This window comes from Saimiri boliviensis, chromosome X, assembly GCF_048565385.1.
Source record: "Saimiri boliviensis isolate mSaiBol1 chromosome X, mSaiBol1.pri, whole genome shotgun sequence".
NCBI lineage: Eukaryota > Metazoa > Chordata > Mammalia > Primates > Cebidae > Saimiri > Saimiri boliviensis.
In genome coordinates, this window is record NC_133470.1 from 134,233,780 (window position 1) to 134,252,357 (window position 18,578).

The window sequence follows — 18,578 nt, forward strand, 5'->3', positions numbered from 1 at the left end:
TATATTACTGGTGAGCTAAAGGTTTTTCATAGATTTGTTTATAGATTCCTTGTAAATTGCTATCATGTTTAAATTTTTCTGAAAGTCCCGAGGTGTATCTCACATATGCTCATGTTTAGTATTTACATTCTCTTTTTTTTTGACTAAGTGAACTTAACAAGTATATGTGTATATATATATATATATATATATATATATATATATATATGCATTTCGTAATGCTTATTTAAATTTAGGTAGTTAGACTTTAAAAAGCAGAATAGTTTACTTTTTCTATCAAAAATTACTGATACTAAACATGTGCTTGAAAACCACATGGGAAATTTGAGCTGAAAATTTCAGTAGGGAAAGGCTGTCTAAGCAAGAAAGAGGTCCCTTGGAATAGTTTAGTCTTTATGATTGCATCCTTGAAAGAGAAACAGAAAAAATAAAAATAAGAGTGAATAATTTAATTATAATTGTAACTGTTACCAATATTAAATCAGTGGTTTAGATAAAGCCTGTGCTTTTTATTTTACCCAAATTATTTTACAGGTCTCAGGATTTCACATGTGTTTTTGTCCTTAGGTTATTAAAATTTGTCACCTGGTATTTATTCAAGTCCTACAATCACAGTTATTTTCTGTTTGGTTTAGGCTCTCTTCCTGTCTGAGTTATCTAGGTGTCAGTGATTAGTACTATAAAAATAAAGAGAGAGAAAACAGCAGGGGAAAGGACTTTTAAGACACTTAATGGACTGTTTGGCATGTATTCTAGGCATGTGACAGGTAATAATTAAGACTGCCTTATTAGTTTCTGAATATTGGGATGAGGAATAGCAGTAAAACTGAATAGTACTAATGAAATACTGAATTACTATAATCAAAACATTATTTTCTTTTCAACTAGTAAAAGACTTTCACATACAATAAGTGTACTGGCTTTCTTTTTGCATAAGAAAAATAAGAATTGAATTTCCATAGTGATTAAATCCAAAGTTCTGGCCTAATTCTTATAATTAAAAGTATTCTGTAATGTTAGAAAAGAACTTAAGAAATTAGGCTAGACTTTCTCACACAAATGAAAGCTTGCATGGTGAGGCAAACACAGTCTTTCAGTTATGTTTCTGTGAACATTTAAAAATTACATAGAAGGGATTAACATCCTGTAAATGAGACAAAACAAGGAAAATACTAAAAACAAACAATGAAATCTGAAAACCACACTATTATTTCTTTTTTGGGAAACTATGATCATTTGGAACAAAGACACACACCCCAATTTACTCATTATTTCTTAAATCTAACATTATAACTTAAGCACTTTGAGATCCTATAAAATTAGATAACATATACCTTATGTGGCTGGGTCTATAATTTATTTTTCTGTCTTTAGACTCTATTACTTATATGTTAAGCAAATATCTGTTCAATGGAATTTTAGGTGGCTATCAGAATAAACTAGAAACTCCAGGATTTTCAGTATATTTTCTCTCTTTATTGTGTTGCCCAATTATGACTGTGTGTGTGTGCAGTTTCCCTCTTTAAAGCCAAACAGCTGGAGCTTCCCTCACTATTAAGAGTCAGTAACTGCTAAACTCAAGTTTTAAGATTGCAAAATAGAAGGAATTCTCAGGAGTGCTTTGTCCCAGAGGATGTGGAATTTGAAAGCAAAGCAGATGGAGTCCTGGAGAAAGACAGCTTGGTGATGATTATTTTAATGATTAAATGGAAATCGAATGAGGGACCACTGAAGGGTGGAAAGAGCAGAGAAGCTGTCAGAGGGTCACGGAAGGAGAGAAAAGGAGAGTTTCAGAAAGTCTCTGTGAACCAGAGTAGCTTTCCTTAAGCAATAAGCCATAGGCAAGAACCACAATGCTCTAAGAGCCCTGAAGCCCAAGGACAATAGATGTGTGTACCACCCTGATTAGTGATGGCAGGAGACACAGATGGCTGGTTAACCCGTTAGGTAGTCAGGAAGGACAGCCACCAGGGAATATGTGGCAGCTTCATGCAGCCAGACCCAGACAGGTGGCAGACAGCTTGAGCTGGGCTCTTTGTGTTTGGTTTCTGACCTTATTTTAAATAACAGTAATAAATGCCTATTAAGCTTCAGCTTCCCTTTTTTTTTTTTTTTTTTTTTTTTCCTTTTTTTGCCAAGTGTTGCTGAATGGGAGAGCTGTGTCAGGAAGCTAAGTCTCAATTTTGCTTTAATACTTTTAGCTTCCTCATTTCTTATTATTCTCACAGATGTGATCTTTCCTTGAAAAATGTAAAGGAAAATGTTTGATGGTGACCCAGTCAGTTCTTCCTTTAAGTACACTGACTGTTCATCCTCAAAACTTATCCAAGTCACCCCCATACTAAGCAGCATGGTAGCCTGGCTCTGTAAATGTATGAAACTCAAGGGCAGTCATGTCAAATGCAGATGTAACAGCAGGTAAATTCAGTAGGTGAACATACCTATCGTAACTTGTTTTTTTTTTTAAAAAAAAAAGAAATACATAAAAATGCTTTAGGGAATATTATCCATTAAGGCAGACACTCAAGAAGCTGATGCACAAGTATATAACCTAGGCCCTGCTCCAGGCATTCTTTGATTTGTGGTTAATCCAATTTTTGTGACTTCTCAGTTTTGCATTTAAGCAAAATCAATTCTAAATACTGTAAAATAAAACAAAAGTTGTTTTTGTTATACAACTGCAAGGAACCAGAATTCTAAGCATGCCTTTCATATCAGGTACTTTTGACACAGTATTTATTTGGTTCAGAGGAATGTGCTATGGTCTTCACCATTCTTATAATAGAGGAAAAAGCAAAGCAAGTTAGAAAGAGATGCCTTAAGTAATAGCTAAATAGGGTCAATTTCAGATCAGAAATTCTGTGGGAATATTCTTTCTAAAATGATTGTTCTTTCTAGACCAGAAAGATTTTAAGAGGAAAGAAGGAAGAAATGAAGGGGAAAAAAATGACTTGCAATTTTCAGGCTTCCATTCTGCTGCTGAGTGTGGGTAAGGTAGGCTTTATTGAAAGCAATTAGTTCCTCTCAAAAAAATAAGTTTGAGAAATATTGGATTAAGCAAAGTTGAAGAATTGTCTTTGTTACAAGTCTTTTCGGAGTCTTTTATATGATTAAATACACTGTGAAATTTTTTAAGTTTATATGCAATGTTTGCTAAACTTATTTGATTATGAAAAATCCCTGTCTTTTTTGTTACCAGGCATTTCGTGAAGTAATGAGCCAAGAGACAAAAGATTCTTTAGAGCTCTGAGGCTGAGCCATCCACTATGTCATATAGAGAAAGAAATTATGTACCAATTGAAAGCAAGGTTAGGCATAAATCTGTGAAGATGAAGAAATAATAGTTTTAACTCAATAGTGTTCTAATTTTCCTAATGTGTGTTGTGCAGATCACTTGTTCTCAGTGATATTATTACATATGGGTAAAAATAGGATCTTGTGGCAAAATAAGTTTAGGTAAAATCTGGGTCAACAAAGCTAAGCAGATTTCTTTTAAAAGGCACTTCTTAGAATGTTTCTAAAGGGCAGAAACTTCTTGGGGTGGCTATGCAGTTCACAAGAATTTTCTCTTCTCTGGGAACTTCCCTGTCTTTGTTTGCTCAGGCTGCTATAACAAATTCTTTTAGACTGAGTAATTTTTAAGTTACAAGTATTTATTGTTCACAGTTCTGGAGACTGAGAAGTCCAAGATCAGGATGCCAGAAGATTCAGTGTCTGGCAAGGGCTCTTTCTTCATAGACTAGGTGTCCTCACATGAAAGGCTAACAAGCTCCTTCTGCCGTCTTTTATAAGGGCACTAATCCCAATCATGAGATCTCCACCCTCATGACTTAATCACTTCTCAAAAGCCCCAACCTCGTAATACTATCAAATTGAGGATTTGGTTTCAACATGTGAATTTTGAGGAAACCCCAAAATTTGACCACTAAATGATTTTATTCAAGCAGCTTCTTATTAAACCAGTGTTCGGCCACACACACTTTGGGGAAGCACTAGTTTAAGATAATCAATTTAACATTGCTGTGACTTTTCTATAGGACATTTAATGAATGTTGAATTTTAAGCCCATTTTCTTGGGGTTACATTAATTGTTATATGTTCTTAAAATTAGGGACACTCAGTGGTGATACAGATGGTTAGATGCAAATAAATAAATCCTTGGTACCCAGTTTTAGGATTGCTCTGGGAAACAAGAAATCAGGGTTCTTCCTCACTGATGCAGTTTTATTTGCACATAATAAACCATCTTTCAGCTACATAGGTATTACATAGCAGACACCTAAATTAGCAATATACCTAGAGGCAAAAGTGGTAGAATCAGATGGTTTAGTACAAGGCTGATAATTCTATGGCCATAAGTACAAAAGAAATAAGTGTTACTAATTGAACTGACATAAAGTCATAATCTTTTAAATATCTAAAAGGTTGTGGAAACTCAGAAAAATAGCGAGATAAAATGAATGCGGTGGAATAGCCGCAGGCATTTCTTAGCTCTGTCACTTGAATAAGGTCCTTTACTCTAAACCTATTTCTTGTTCTATAAGATGAAGAAAATAATTTTTCTCCTATGTTTTGGGTTTAGGACTAAATAACAGTTAACATTACTAAGATATTTGTACATGCCAGACACTGTGTTAAATGCTTTAAATTCATCATGTCCTTTAATTTTCTAAACATTTCTGCAATGTGGTATTTTAGTCCATCCTCACATTGTTGTAAAGAAACACGTGAAATCTGATAATTAATAAAGAAAAGATGTTTAATTGGCACATGATTCTGCAGGCTGTGTAGGAAGCATGGAAGCACCTGCTTCTGGGGAGGCCTCAAGTAGCCTTTGCTCATGGCAGAAGGCAACATGGAAACAGGCATCTTACATGACAGGAGCAGGACCAAGAGAGAGGGTCCTCATCACTTAACCAGATCTCATGAGAACTCACTATTATGATGACAGCACCAAGTAGGGATCATGTTAAAGCAGGAGAAACTGCCTCCATTATCTAATCACCTCCCATCAGGGCTCACCTCTAGTACTGGGAATTACATTTCAACATGAGATTTGGATGAACACATATATCCAAGCAATATCAGGTGATTTATCATTTATTTTTTCTATTTTGTAGATGAGGAAACCTATGCACAGAAGCATTAAGAACACTTGCCTAAGGTCGCCCAGTAGACAACAGAGTCAAGATACAAACCCAAACAGTCGAATTCCCATACCTACACACTGCAAGCACTCAGTACGTAACCATTTTCTCCAGGGAGCTACCTCCTTCCCTTTTGACTAATTGGCAGTAGAGAAACATATTACAATGAAAATATATATAGATTATGATGAAAAAAATAATTTGTGTGGATAACACTAATGAATTCTGGCTTCTCTTCTTGGTCAAGTTAGCCACATTTGGGAGGATCATTTCAGTTGAGAGGGGCAAGGATTGAATCACCAAGATAACCACAGAAAAGCTGACAGGAGCACCTGTATCACATATAAAATGCTGCAGGATTTCTGGAATCTGAGTGGGCTTAGTGAAAGAATGTCATTTGAAGTCAGGGTTTTAACTAGAGTAGGAATGTTGTTTGGTGGAAAAGGACAGGCTGCTACAAGCAGGAATAGTATGTTCAAAGTCTAAGTGACTAGAATGAGCAAACTGGTTTGTTTTGATGGAGTACAAGGCGTAGATTAAAACATATAAAAACAATCAGAATGGCTACATTGAGAAATGGCTAAGGGATGTTTCCCTCACACCACTCATGTAGGAACTAACATTTATTAGTTGGATACTCTATGTGAGGTACTCTCCTAATCATTTTACTTGTACGAAATCATCTAATCATTATACCAACCCTATGAAGTTGGCACAATCACTAGTTCTAATTTGTTGTTGAGGAATATGAAACACAAAGAAGGTCAATAACTAACAGATGGTTGCTGGGAAGTGAAAGAACCCAAATTCAAATCTATTAATTGAGGTTCAGACTCTATGATCTGTACCAGTATGCTACACTCCGTTGTAGCCTGGATTTGCTTTATTATGTTACTCTCTTTCTTAAAAAACTAAAGTGCTTTCTTCTTACGCTTATTAACAAATATACATTGATCTTCCTGATCTTTAGAGACCTCTATCAACTTGCACTTGTTAATCATTAACACCATTTTTCACCACTCTCCCTAAATGGACCCTCCTCTATTAACACATGATCTAATGAGTTCCTACTTAGAATGCCCTCTTTTTGCTGATCCATGTCTCTAAGCTTTAAAATTCAGCTCAATAAATTTAGCCATTGCCTCCAAGAAGACCCCTCTGACTTTTTCCATTGAATATCAATTCTAAATTACTCTTTTGCCTCACAAAATTTATCTCAGAAGATATTAAGTGGCTATTGGTGATGATTTTGCCCTTAGTAACCTAACTTGATAAGCAATATTGACTCTATGTACCTTGACCATATATTTTTTCACTAAGTGAATTATCAGCTACTTGTAATTAAAATAATGTATCTGCATGCAATATCCATTCATTTCATGTTAACCATGTGGAATAGGTAGAAATAGGAAAATAGCACTAATAGTGCAAGGACAATTGTTTTCTCTTCTCCTCGTGTATTCAAAAAAAGAAAATTCATTTTTTCTCGGATAAAAGCTTAAATTCAGACTGTTAATATTTTTCACAATCAGAAAGTAATACCACTGTTATAAAGGTTGAGGCTCATCTTCTTGTTTGTGAAAATGAGATCACTGGTTCAAAAAAACAACAGAATTTAGCTTAGAAATAAATATAAATTAATTGTGCCTTTTTTAAAAAACAAAGGTTTTAATTATACAGGCCCTGCAGAGATTGTTTATTTCATCATTACTGAAAAATGGCAAGTATCCCACATAATAACCTTTCCTTTTGAATATGAAAATGCCCTTACATAAATGCAGATATTTATTTGGCAACTAGACAATGGAGAAGATTCCCACTTGTGCTTAGTGGAATGGAATGAGTTGGTCCTCACTAATTCAGCCAAGATTCTCTCTGCTAATGGCAAAACATGCCTGTCCCTGTAGCTAAACAAACACTGGATTATTCATTTTCCTTTTGGCAAATGCCATCGCAGTAATGCCCACAGTACTTGTTGTTTATCATGAATGACTGTTGGGGATATCCCTTGTTAGAAGAAAAACTGTACAAACCAAGTTAATAAGGATGAATTTAAATGTTGTGGAATTCTGTGTATATGTGTACGTGTATGTGTTGACATGTATCCAAGGCTTTCTGTGATTTTTGTTCCGTCTGAGTATCTCATGTTTCGTGTTTCAATGGCATCTTTCTTTTGCAGTGCTCCAAGGTTAAATTAAAGGAACTAACATAAGTGACCTAGGATATACTCAGCATCCAGATAGTACTGGCTCTTTTTTGAATTGTTAAAGGTATATAATAAAGACTACTCATCGTGTCTTCCCTCAAAAAAATCTTGTCCTTAAATAGATACACAATCATATATCTGAGTAAATGGTTGTGAATGAAAGAATATGTAAAACTAGATCAGTGTTCCTCAACCTTTTTGGTACCAGGACTGGTTTTGTGGAAGACAATTTTTCCATGGATGTGGGGGGTTAGTTTTGGGATAAAACTGTTTTACTTCAGATCGTCAGGTATTAGATTAGCATAAGGAGTGTGCAACATAGATCTCTCGCACATGCAGTTCACAAAAGGATTTGAGCTCCTATGAGAGTCTAAAGCCATCATAGATCTGACAGGAGGCCGAGCTCAAGGACTAATGCCCACTCCCTGCTGCTCCCCTCCTGCTGGGAGGCATTACACGGGGGTCGGTGGCCTAAGGGTTGGGGACCCCTGAACTAGATAGACAGTAAGAGCAATGTTTGAGATTCATCTAAAATTACAGAAAAGTATTTAAACAGATTAAAACACATCATTAGTATATTCCAATTAGCTCAGTTGATTAAAGCAAGATGAGGACAAAGTACAATGAAGTTAGAAATTAAGCTAGAGTCAGAAGATCTGAGTTTTAGTTTTAGTGCACCAGTTAAGTCACTATTTGACATGAGCAGACCTGAGCAAGGGGATCGCTCTTGTTGCTCTCACAAATAAGAGTGTATGTTTGTAAAAATGCAGTTCAACCTTGATTAGGAATATGCTAACAGCAGCCAAAAAGAAAAGCAAAAATATGATTTTGGAAATAAGAGACCACTTGACCAGAATGTGGAGACAACTTATTTCACTCTTATTTCTTTCTTTCAGAATACAAAAAAAATTTAAAAAGTTCTTTAAATGAGGTGACAATTTCATCATCTTTTTAAAAGACATTTCATAAAGTATAGCCCATCATTATGTGTGTAACTAGGGCAAGTTGCATAACCTACCTAACATGTAAGTTTCTCTCTATAAAGACAGGGATATCAACCAAATGAAATTATACCCATAAAACATTTAACATAGTGCTTGCTACATATTAAGTGCTCAATACATAAATTCTAGAGGCATTGGAGTATTATGAATAAGTCCACTAGAATCAGAATATCTGTTCAAATCCTGGGTTTTCCAATTAACTGCTGTGTGACCATTGAACAACTTACTTAACCTTGCTAAACTTACATTTTCTCTTTTGCAGAATAGGGATGATAGCATCTAGCCCACAGGGTTATTGCCAACTTTAAATACAATGATACATATAAAACAAGGCCTAGCATATAAACTCCAATAAATATAATTCTTTCACTGAACAGATGTTTATCAAGCATTTACCATCAGTGTGTCACTGTTTTATGTGCTGGGATACAATGGTGAACCAAGACAGAGAACAGTCATTTCTCTCAATGATCTCATATTCTAATTGGAAAGATATATAATACATAACAAAAAATGTCAGTATATGATTGCCATCAGAATAAGGAACTACAGATTGACTGTAGGGGTAGGACACATGCTATTTTATTTAGGGTTGTTTGGAAAAGCTTCCTTCTAAAGATGAGGCACTTGAGGAGAGACCTGAAAGACACAAAAAGAGACAGCCATGAAATAACTGTAGTGGGGTAGGAGGGTGGGCAGGGAAGAACATTTCAGGCAGACAGAACAAAATGTGTAATGTTCTTTAAAAGGGAAGAATGTTGTTAATGTTCTCTAGGAAACACAAAGATGTCATTGTGGCTGAAAAATATGGAGTGAAGGGAAAGAGAATTAGGACATGAGATCAGATAGATAGGCTGAGCTAGATCATGTTGGGTTTCATCTAATGCTAGCTATTATCATTGTTATTATTGTTAAGCTTCAGGGGTTTTGATTATTGAAATAATGCTTTATTGCATTTGGTAAATTCTTTTAAGATCTCACAAAGCAAAAACTTATGATAACAATAATAGCAATAATGGCTGACTTTATCATTTGGCCTTTTACAAAGTGATTTGCACATCTATGAACTCATTTACTCTTTACAGAATCCCCGTAAGTTAGATAATTATTAGTATCTTTCTTTTGAGGAGACAGGCTCACAGAAGGTAAAGTCCTCGGGCACAGTACACAGCAAAGGATATAGCAAGCATAGGACAAAAGTATGACTCAAGATTGCTGCTTTATTTACAGAATGCATCTCTGTCTTGTTGACCAGGTAACAAAAGTGATTGACAAAAGAGGATCTGATTTAGCAGGGAAATAGAGATCAGTTCCACAGTTACCAATAGATCTCAGTATCCTGATTTAATTATTTTAATATTATCAAGCCCTGTATTTAGGGTGCCCACTTGCTTCTGAAGAAATAACTATTTGTTCTTAATATTCATGAATTTCATGAATAAAATTTACAAGTACAAGATAGTCACTGTGAAGAGCCAGTAAAAAATTTATAATATTTGGACACTGCTTTTAGCATGATAAAATTCTGCAAAAAATGACTATTGCTTATTCTCACCCTCTGGTGTATTCCATTAGTTCAAGGATAAGACTTATGAGAAACAACATCTGAATTTGATTGAACAAATGATAATCTCATTTAAGAAGATTGAGACATTCCAAACACAATGGTGCTGGAAACTTGGTGCCAATCCATTCTATATATAACATTTATTAAGGTATACCAAATGGTGACCACGTTTATTGTGAAACAGAAGACACAGAATCAGGCTGTTACTTTGTACTCATCTTTAGATATTCCTGAGGTTGTTTTGGAAAACAAAAAAAAAATGTATAATGATGGACAGTGGTTGTAAAATAGAGTAAACATTTTTTAAAGCCATATGTATTGCTCAAGATTTCATTGCTTCCTGGCATTCCAACAGCTAGCTTTGTTATGGTTGCCTCTCTCTGTTCCATGCTATGAGGTAAGACAATCTGGTCAGCAGTCCTAATCATATTAATGCCCTACTGATATTTTCCAAAGAGACCTAGTTTGCTATTGTGAACTGTATCACACTAAGCCAATTATAGCCTGTTAACATCCCAGTTGATCAGTCTGGTCAATAACATTATTAGGTGTGATGGGAGACACAATGATATGCATACATAGTTTCTGTCCTCCAGAAGTATACAATCCCATCAGGGAGGCCAAGCATGCACAAATAAAAGTTGACTAATATTCAAGAGCTTTACATTATACAACCAGTACATTTGATACATAATCTTATAATTTAGGCAATTTTCTGCTTTATAAAAATCCCTATTACAAAAAGTCCTCATTTTAAAACATTTTAGAAATGACCTATATCTTAAGCAAATAATGCCAGAACAGAAAATTAAATACTGCATTTTCTCACTTGTAAGTGGTAGCTAAACACTGAGTACACATGGACACAAACATGGGAATAACAGACACTAATTACTAGTGGGGAAAAGGAAGGAAGAAAGTGGGGGTTGAAAAACTACCTACAGAGTACTAGCCTCACTCCCTGAATGCAATTTAATAGGCACATAACAGATCAGCACATATGCCCCCTGTATGTAAAATAAAAGTCAAATTTAAAAATAACCCATAAGAATACAAGTGAATTCTGAAAGTCCTCTGTAATATTCTAAACTGGATATGCTATCTGTCTGTTGAATTAGAGTGCTTGACTTGAAATTTACTTGGAAAGGTGACTATTATGTATGAAAATGTATAGAGCTAGAAAATTATTATTGCCTATTCAACACTATAGAAAGAATATTAGGACACATATTGTTGAATAAAATTAGAAATGATGGTTAGGTATTACTGAAATATTACTATATTTATGTACATTTGGAGATAAATACATTTCTATAGTCTCAACTGAGGACCTAACCATCATTTACAGCATTGTTTCTCAAAGCATCGGCTCTGTATCATTTTCATCAAAATCATCTACCGTGTTTATTAAACTGCAAAACCCTGAGCTCCAGTTCATATCTACTGAACCTAAATATCTTGAAGCAAATTTTAGCACTCTATATTTGTAACAAGTTCTCTACCTCCAGGTGTCCACCAAAAGATTGGAACCATAATTAAAGGGTAACCATAGTCTTTATAGAACAATACACCCTATTGTAAAATTTTTCACCAATTTTGGATATGGAGTGTTAATAATTGAGAGAAACATTCCCTTCCTATGACAACCAGTAATGTTTTCCCATTGCCCTGTCTCTGTTTTCTATGCTTTTGTTTTACAGTGGCAAAATATATATAACATTAAATTTACCAATTCACCCATTTTAAGTGTACAATTTAATGACATTAAGAACATTCACGATGTTGTGCAACTATCACCATGATCTATTTCTGAAATTTTTTATCACTCCCCACAGAAACTCTATACTCATTAAAGCATAACTCCACATATACTTTTCCATCAAGCCTTATAACCTCGAATCTACTTTCTGTTTCAATGAAATTGCCTACCTTGGACATTTGCTATATGGGAATTCATAACGTATTTGTCATTTTATGTTTGGTTTATTTCACATAGCATGCTTTCAATGTTTGTCCATGTTGTAGCATGTATCAGAATTTTATTCCGTTTTATGGCTGAATAATTGTCAATTATATGCTGTCTTAATCAGCTCAGGCTGCCATAAAAAAAAAAATGCCACAGACTTCTTTGAAGTGGTGGTTCAGTTTGGTTTTTATTTGCATCTTCCTAATGACTAATGATATTGAGCATTTTTTCATGTGCCTATTGACCATTTGTGTATCTTCTATGGAGAAGTGTCTATTCAAGTCTTTTGCCCATTTTTTTCATAATTTTGTTATTGAGACATAGGAGTTCCTTATATATTGTGTATATTAAATTCCTCTCAGATATATCATTTGTGGGTATTTTCTCCCATACTCTAAGTTGATGTTTACTCTCTTGATAGTGTCCTTTTAGGCACAAAAGTTTTTAATGTTTGTGAAGTCAAATTTATCCTTTTTTTTTTTTTTTGCCTGTACTTCTGGTGTTATATTTAAGAAGCCATTATCAAATCCAAGATCATACATATTTTCCCCTGTGTTTTCTTCTAAGAGTTTTACAGTTTTAGCTCTTCAATTGATATTTTAGAGTTAATTTTTGTATATGATATAAGGTAAGGGTCCAACTTCATTCCTCTACATGTGTATATCCAGTTTTCCTAGCACCATTTGTTAAATAGACAGTTCTTTCCCTCATTGAGTAGTCTTGACTTCCTTGTAAAAATTCAGTTGACCCATAGATATATGGGTTTATTTCTGGACTCTCAATTCTATTCTACTGGTATATATGTATACTTTTCCAGTACCACACTGTTTTCATTACTGTCACTTTGTAGTAAGTTTTGAAATCAGGAAGTGTGTGTCCTCCAATTTTGTTTTCTTCTAATATTTTTTTTGACTATTATGGGTCTCTTGAAATTCCATATGAATTTTAGAATAGGTTTTCTCATTTCCATAGAAAAATGCCATGGAGATTTTATTGGGATTGCACTGAATTTGTGAATCGTTTTGGTAGTATAGTGATCTTAGTGGTATTAAGTCTTCGAATCAATGAATATAGAATGTCTCTCCATTTATTTTGGTCTTCCTTAATTTCTGTCAGTAATGTTTTATAGGTTTCAGTGTACAATTTTAAACTTCTTTGAAAGTTTATTTATATGTATTTTTGATAATTTCATAAATGAAATTATTGCTTTAATTCCCTTTGCACATTATTCATTATTGGTGTGTAGAAATACAATTGATGCTTGAATGTTTGCTTTGTATCCTGCAACTTTGCTGAATGTTTTGGTTCTTTTGTGAATTCTTTTTTTTAAAATATATTTTATTGCACTTTAGGTTCTGGGGTACATGTGCAGAACATGCAAGATTGTTGCATAGGTACATACATGGCAATGTAGTTTGCTACCTCCATGCCCGCTTCACCTATATCTGGCATTTCTCCCCATGATATCCCTCCTCAACCTCCCTACCCCCTGCTGTCCCTCTCCTATTCCCCCAAACAGACCCCAGTGTGTGATGCTCCCCTCCCTGTGTAAATGTGTTCTCATTGTTCAACACCCACCTATGAGTGAGAAATGCAGTGTTTGATTTTCTGTTCTTGTGTCAGTTTGCTGAGAATGATGGTTTCCAAGTTCATCCATGTCCCTACGAAGGACGTGAACTCATCGTTTTTGATGGCTGCATAGTATTCCATGGTGTAAATGTGCCACATTTTCCCTGTCCAGTCTATTATCGATGGGCATTTGGGTCAGTTCCAAGTCTTTGTTATTGTAAACAGTGCTGCAATGAATATTCGTGTGCATGTATCCTTACAATAGAATGATTTATAATCCTTTGGATATATACCCAGTAATGGGATTGCTGGGTCAAATGGAATTTCTATTTCTAGGTCCTTGAGGAATCGCCACACTGTCTTCCACAATGGTTGAACTAATTTACACTCCCACCAACAGTGTAAAAGTGTTCCTATTTCTCCACATCCTCTCCAGCATGCTGTCTCCAGATTTTTTCATGATAGCCATTCTAACTGGTGTGAGGTGATATCTCACAGTTGTTTTAAGTGATTGAATGATGTTCCTAATAACCCTCTGTGTTCTAGATTTATTCATAGTAATAGTTGACGTAGTCATGCTGCATAAGGAGGATGAACTCCTTCATCCAAAACTTGGCTCACATATTAATACTGTGGTGATGCTAGCACATATGCACCAAGAGAGTATTAAAAGGCTTATTATACTCTTATAATGAGACTTTCTGGGAGAGCAGTTAAAGATCCCAACCTGAACTGAAAAGTATTTCAGAGAGTTGAGAAAGAAGACTGTCTTGGCTTTTACTCTGATTAGGGGATGTGCCTGCAATGGGATTTCTGTTCATGGGCCAAAGTTTGCATGCTTTAAACTTCCTGCCAGCACTAAAAGTGGAGCCCAGGGCTTTCTTATCAGCAATCACCTTGTAATATTTGTTTATCCATTTACTGATTGATCGATGGGAACACGTGTTGTTTCCAAATTGAAGATATTACAAAATTATCTCCTTGTCAATATTTTCAAGATTTTTATCTAGGTCTATGCTACTCAAAATGTGGTCTTTAGATCAGCGCAAATCCATTAACTGATAGTTACATGTCTATAATTAGATAAGGAGCTGGTCCCAGAATGCAAATCAACATGGTAACTAAATTTACTATATAATTCAGTTGATAATTATTTTCATAATAAGACATTCTCAATAAAGAGAGCACTGAATTAATTTTACACTTGGACACAGGTTTCTTATCTCATTGAAGACATAACAAATAGTTCTCAGACCAGGGACTCTAAGTAGCTTTTGTTCTGATTGAAAGTGGAATTCTAAGTCCTAAAATGCCTGCACCTTCAACTTCACTAGCTATTGCTTAATTGGTCTATAAAATACTTGTTTGTTTTGTTGTTGCTGTTGTTGTTGTTGAGGAATGACATTTTATTTTTTATATTTCTGTGGGTAGATAGTAGATGTATATAATAACAAGGTATGAGATATTTTGATACAGGCATGCAATGAAGAATAATCACATCATGAAGAATGGAGTACCCATCCCCTCAAGCATTTATGCTTTTTGTTATAAATAATCCAATTATATTCTTTTAGCTACTTTTAAATGTACAATTAATTTTTTAATTATATTCTAGTCACCCTGTTATATAATTAAATATTGGGTCACCTATTATACTATTAAATATTAGGTTTAATTCATTCTTTCTATTGTTTGTACCCATTAACCATCCCCCAACTCATGCCCAACTCCCACTACCCTTCCCAGGCTCTAGTAACCATCCTTTTATTCCTTGTGTTCATGAATTCAATTGTTTTGATTTTTGGCATCTAAAGATGCCACAAATAAACAAGAATATATGATGGTTGTCTTTCTGTGCTAAGCTCATTTCACTTAACATAATGACCTTCAGGTCTATCCATGTTGTTGCAAGTGACTGAATTATATTCTTTTTATGGCTGAGTAGTACTCCATTATGTATAAGTACCACATCTTCTTTATCCATTCATCTGTTGATAGACACAGGTTAATTCCAAATCTTAGTGACTGTGAACAGAGCTACAACAAACATGAGAGTGCAAATATATCTTTGATATATTGACTTCCTTACTTTTAGGTACATACCCAGCAGTGGAATTGCTGGATCATATCGTAGCTCAATTGTTAGTTTTTTGAGGAATCTTCAAACTATTCTCCATAGCGGTTATAATAATTCACATTCCCACCAACAGTGTACCAGTGTTCCCTTTCCCCCATATCCTTGCCAGCATTTCCTATTGCCTGTGTTTTAGATATAAACCATTTTAACTGGGGTGAGATGACACCTCATTGTAGTTTTGATTTGCATTTCTCTGATGATCAATAATGTTGAGCAACTTTTTGTGTCTATTTGCCACTTGTATGTCTTCTTTTGACAAATGTCTATTCAAATTTTTGCCCTTTTTAAAAATAGAGTTATTAGGTTTTTTCCTGTCGAGTTTTTGAGCTTCTTATATATTCTGATTATGAATCCTTGTTCAGATGGGTGGTTTGCAAATATTTTCTCCCAGTCTATGGGGATTTCTCTTTACTTTGCTAATTGTACTCTTTGCTGTGCAGAAGCCTTTTAACTTAACGTGATGCCATGTCCATTTTTGCTTTGGTTGCCTGTGCTTGTGGGGTATTACTCAAGAAATCTTTGCACAGACAAATGTCTGAACAGTTTCTCCAATGTTTTCTTGTAGTTGTTTTACAGTTTGAGATCTTAGACCATCGTTTTTCTTTATATGTTAATTCTTTGGCATTTGTTCTTTAATCCATTTTGATTTGATTTTTTTATATGGCAAAAGATAGTGGTCTAGTTTCACTCTGCCTATGGATATCCAGTTTTTGTAACACCACTTATGGAAGAGACTGTCTTTTCCCCAGTGTATGTTCTTAGCAACTTTATTGAAAATGAGTTTTCTGTGAGTGTGTGGATTTGTTTCTGGGTTCTCTACTCAGTTTCATTGGTCCATGTGTTTGTTTTTATGCTGTCACAATGCTCTTTTGATTACTATAGTGCAGCAGCATAATTTGAAGTCAGGTAATGTGATTCCTCTGCGTTTTGTACATTTTGCTAAGGATAAATTTGGCTATTCTGGGTCTTTTGTCAGTTTTTAAAATAAATTCTATGATAGTTATTTTCTATTTCTGTGAAGAATGTCATTAGCATTTTGACACAGACTGCATTGAATCTGTAGACTGATTTGGGTAGTATGGACATTTGAACAACCGTCTTCCAATCCATGAACATAAAATAACTTCCCATTTGTGATGTCCTCCTCAATTTCATTCGTCAGTGTTTTATAGTTTCCATTATAGAGATTTTACTATCTTTGGCTAAGTAAATTCCTAGGTATTTAATTTTATTTCTGGCTACTGTAAATGAAATTAATTTTTTAAAATTTCTTTCTCACATTGTCCGTTGTTGGCATATAGATACGCTATTTATTTTAGTGTGTTAATTTTGTATCCTGCAACTTCACTGAATTCATCAGTTCTAATAGTGTTCTTGTGGCATCTTTAGATTTTTCCACATAACAGATTATATCATATGCAAACAAGGATAATTTGATTTCTTCTTTTCCAATTTGGATGCCCTTTGTTTTTTACTCGTTAGATTACTCTAGCTAGGACTTCCAGTACTGTGTTGAACAACAATGGTGCAAGTGGGCATTCTTGTCAAGTTCCAGATCTTAGAAAAAAAGGTTTTGTTTTTCCCCATTCAGTGTAAAACTTGCTGTGGGTCTGTCACACATGGTTTTTATTATGTTGAGGTATGTTTCCCTTCATGGGCTCTTTTTTGAGGCTTTTTATCAGGAATAGATGTTAAGTTTCATCACACTCTTTTTCAGCATCAATTGAAATGATCGTATTGATTTTGTAATTTATTCTGTTGATATGATGTTTCACATTGATGGATATGCAAATGCTGAACCCTCCTTGCCTCTCTGGGATAAATCCCACTTGGCCATAATGAACAATATTTATAATGTATTCATAAATTTGGTTTGCTAATATTTTATTGAGAATTTTTGCATAAATATTCATCAGGGTTATTGGCATATAGTTCGCTTGTTTGTTTGTGATATGTCTTTTTCTGGTTTTATAATTAGGATAATATTAGCCTCATAGAGCGAATTTGGAAGTCTTTCCTCCTACTCTTTTTTTCCAAATGGTTTGAGTAGGATTGGTATTAGTTCTTAACACGTTTACCAGAATTCAGCGCTGGAGCCATTGGTTCCCAGCCTTTTCTTTACTGGGTGAATTTTTATTATGACTTTGATCACATTTCTTATAATTGGCCTGTTCACATTTTGGATTTATCCCTGGTTCGATATTGGTAGGTTGTATATTTCTAAGAAATGCGCCCATTTCTTCTAAATTTTCCAATATATTAGCATATCATTGCTCATAGTAGCCCTTCATGATCCTTTGAATTTCTGCAGTATCAGTTGCAATATCTCTTTTTTCATCTCCGATTTCATTTATACGGATCTACTCTCTTGGCTTCTTAGATAATCTAGCTAAAGTATTGTCAATTATTTTTAACATTTCAAATATCAACTTTTTGTTTCATTGGTCTTTTGTATTTTGTATTTTAATTTTATATATTTCTGTTCTAATACTTATTATATATCTTCTAATAATTTGGGGATTGGTTAGGTCTTGCTTTTCTCATTTTTTTAAGATGCATTTTTAGGGACAATCAAAAACCATGAAAATCCATTTAGTGTTCTGTTGTACTGTGGCTGAGCTGGCACTCAAGCCAAAAGATGCAGTTTTTGTCACTCTTCCCTCCTCTTTCCAAAGATAGAGGAGCTTCACCCCATGGCCACCATCATTCAGGCCCACTGGTAGTAATGCCAGACTACTGCCAATGTTCCCTTAAGGACCAAAGGCTCTTTGGTCAGCTTATGACGAGTGTCTCCTAGCCTGGGTGCAACCCTTCAGGGTAGTGGGCTCCCCTATGGCCCAGGGCAGGTCCAGAAATGCTGTCCAAGAACCAAGTCCCGGAAGTGGTTACTCCAAGATCCCACTTGGTGCTCTCAATTCCTGTGTGCAAGCTGATACATAAGATTCAAAACAAATTTCCGTTTACTTTTTTCTCTGCTTTTCT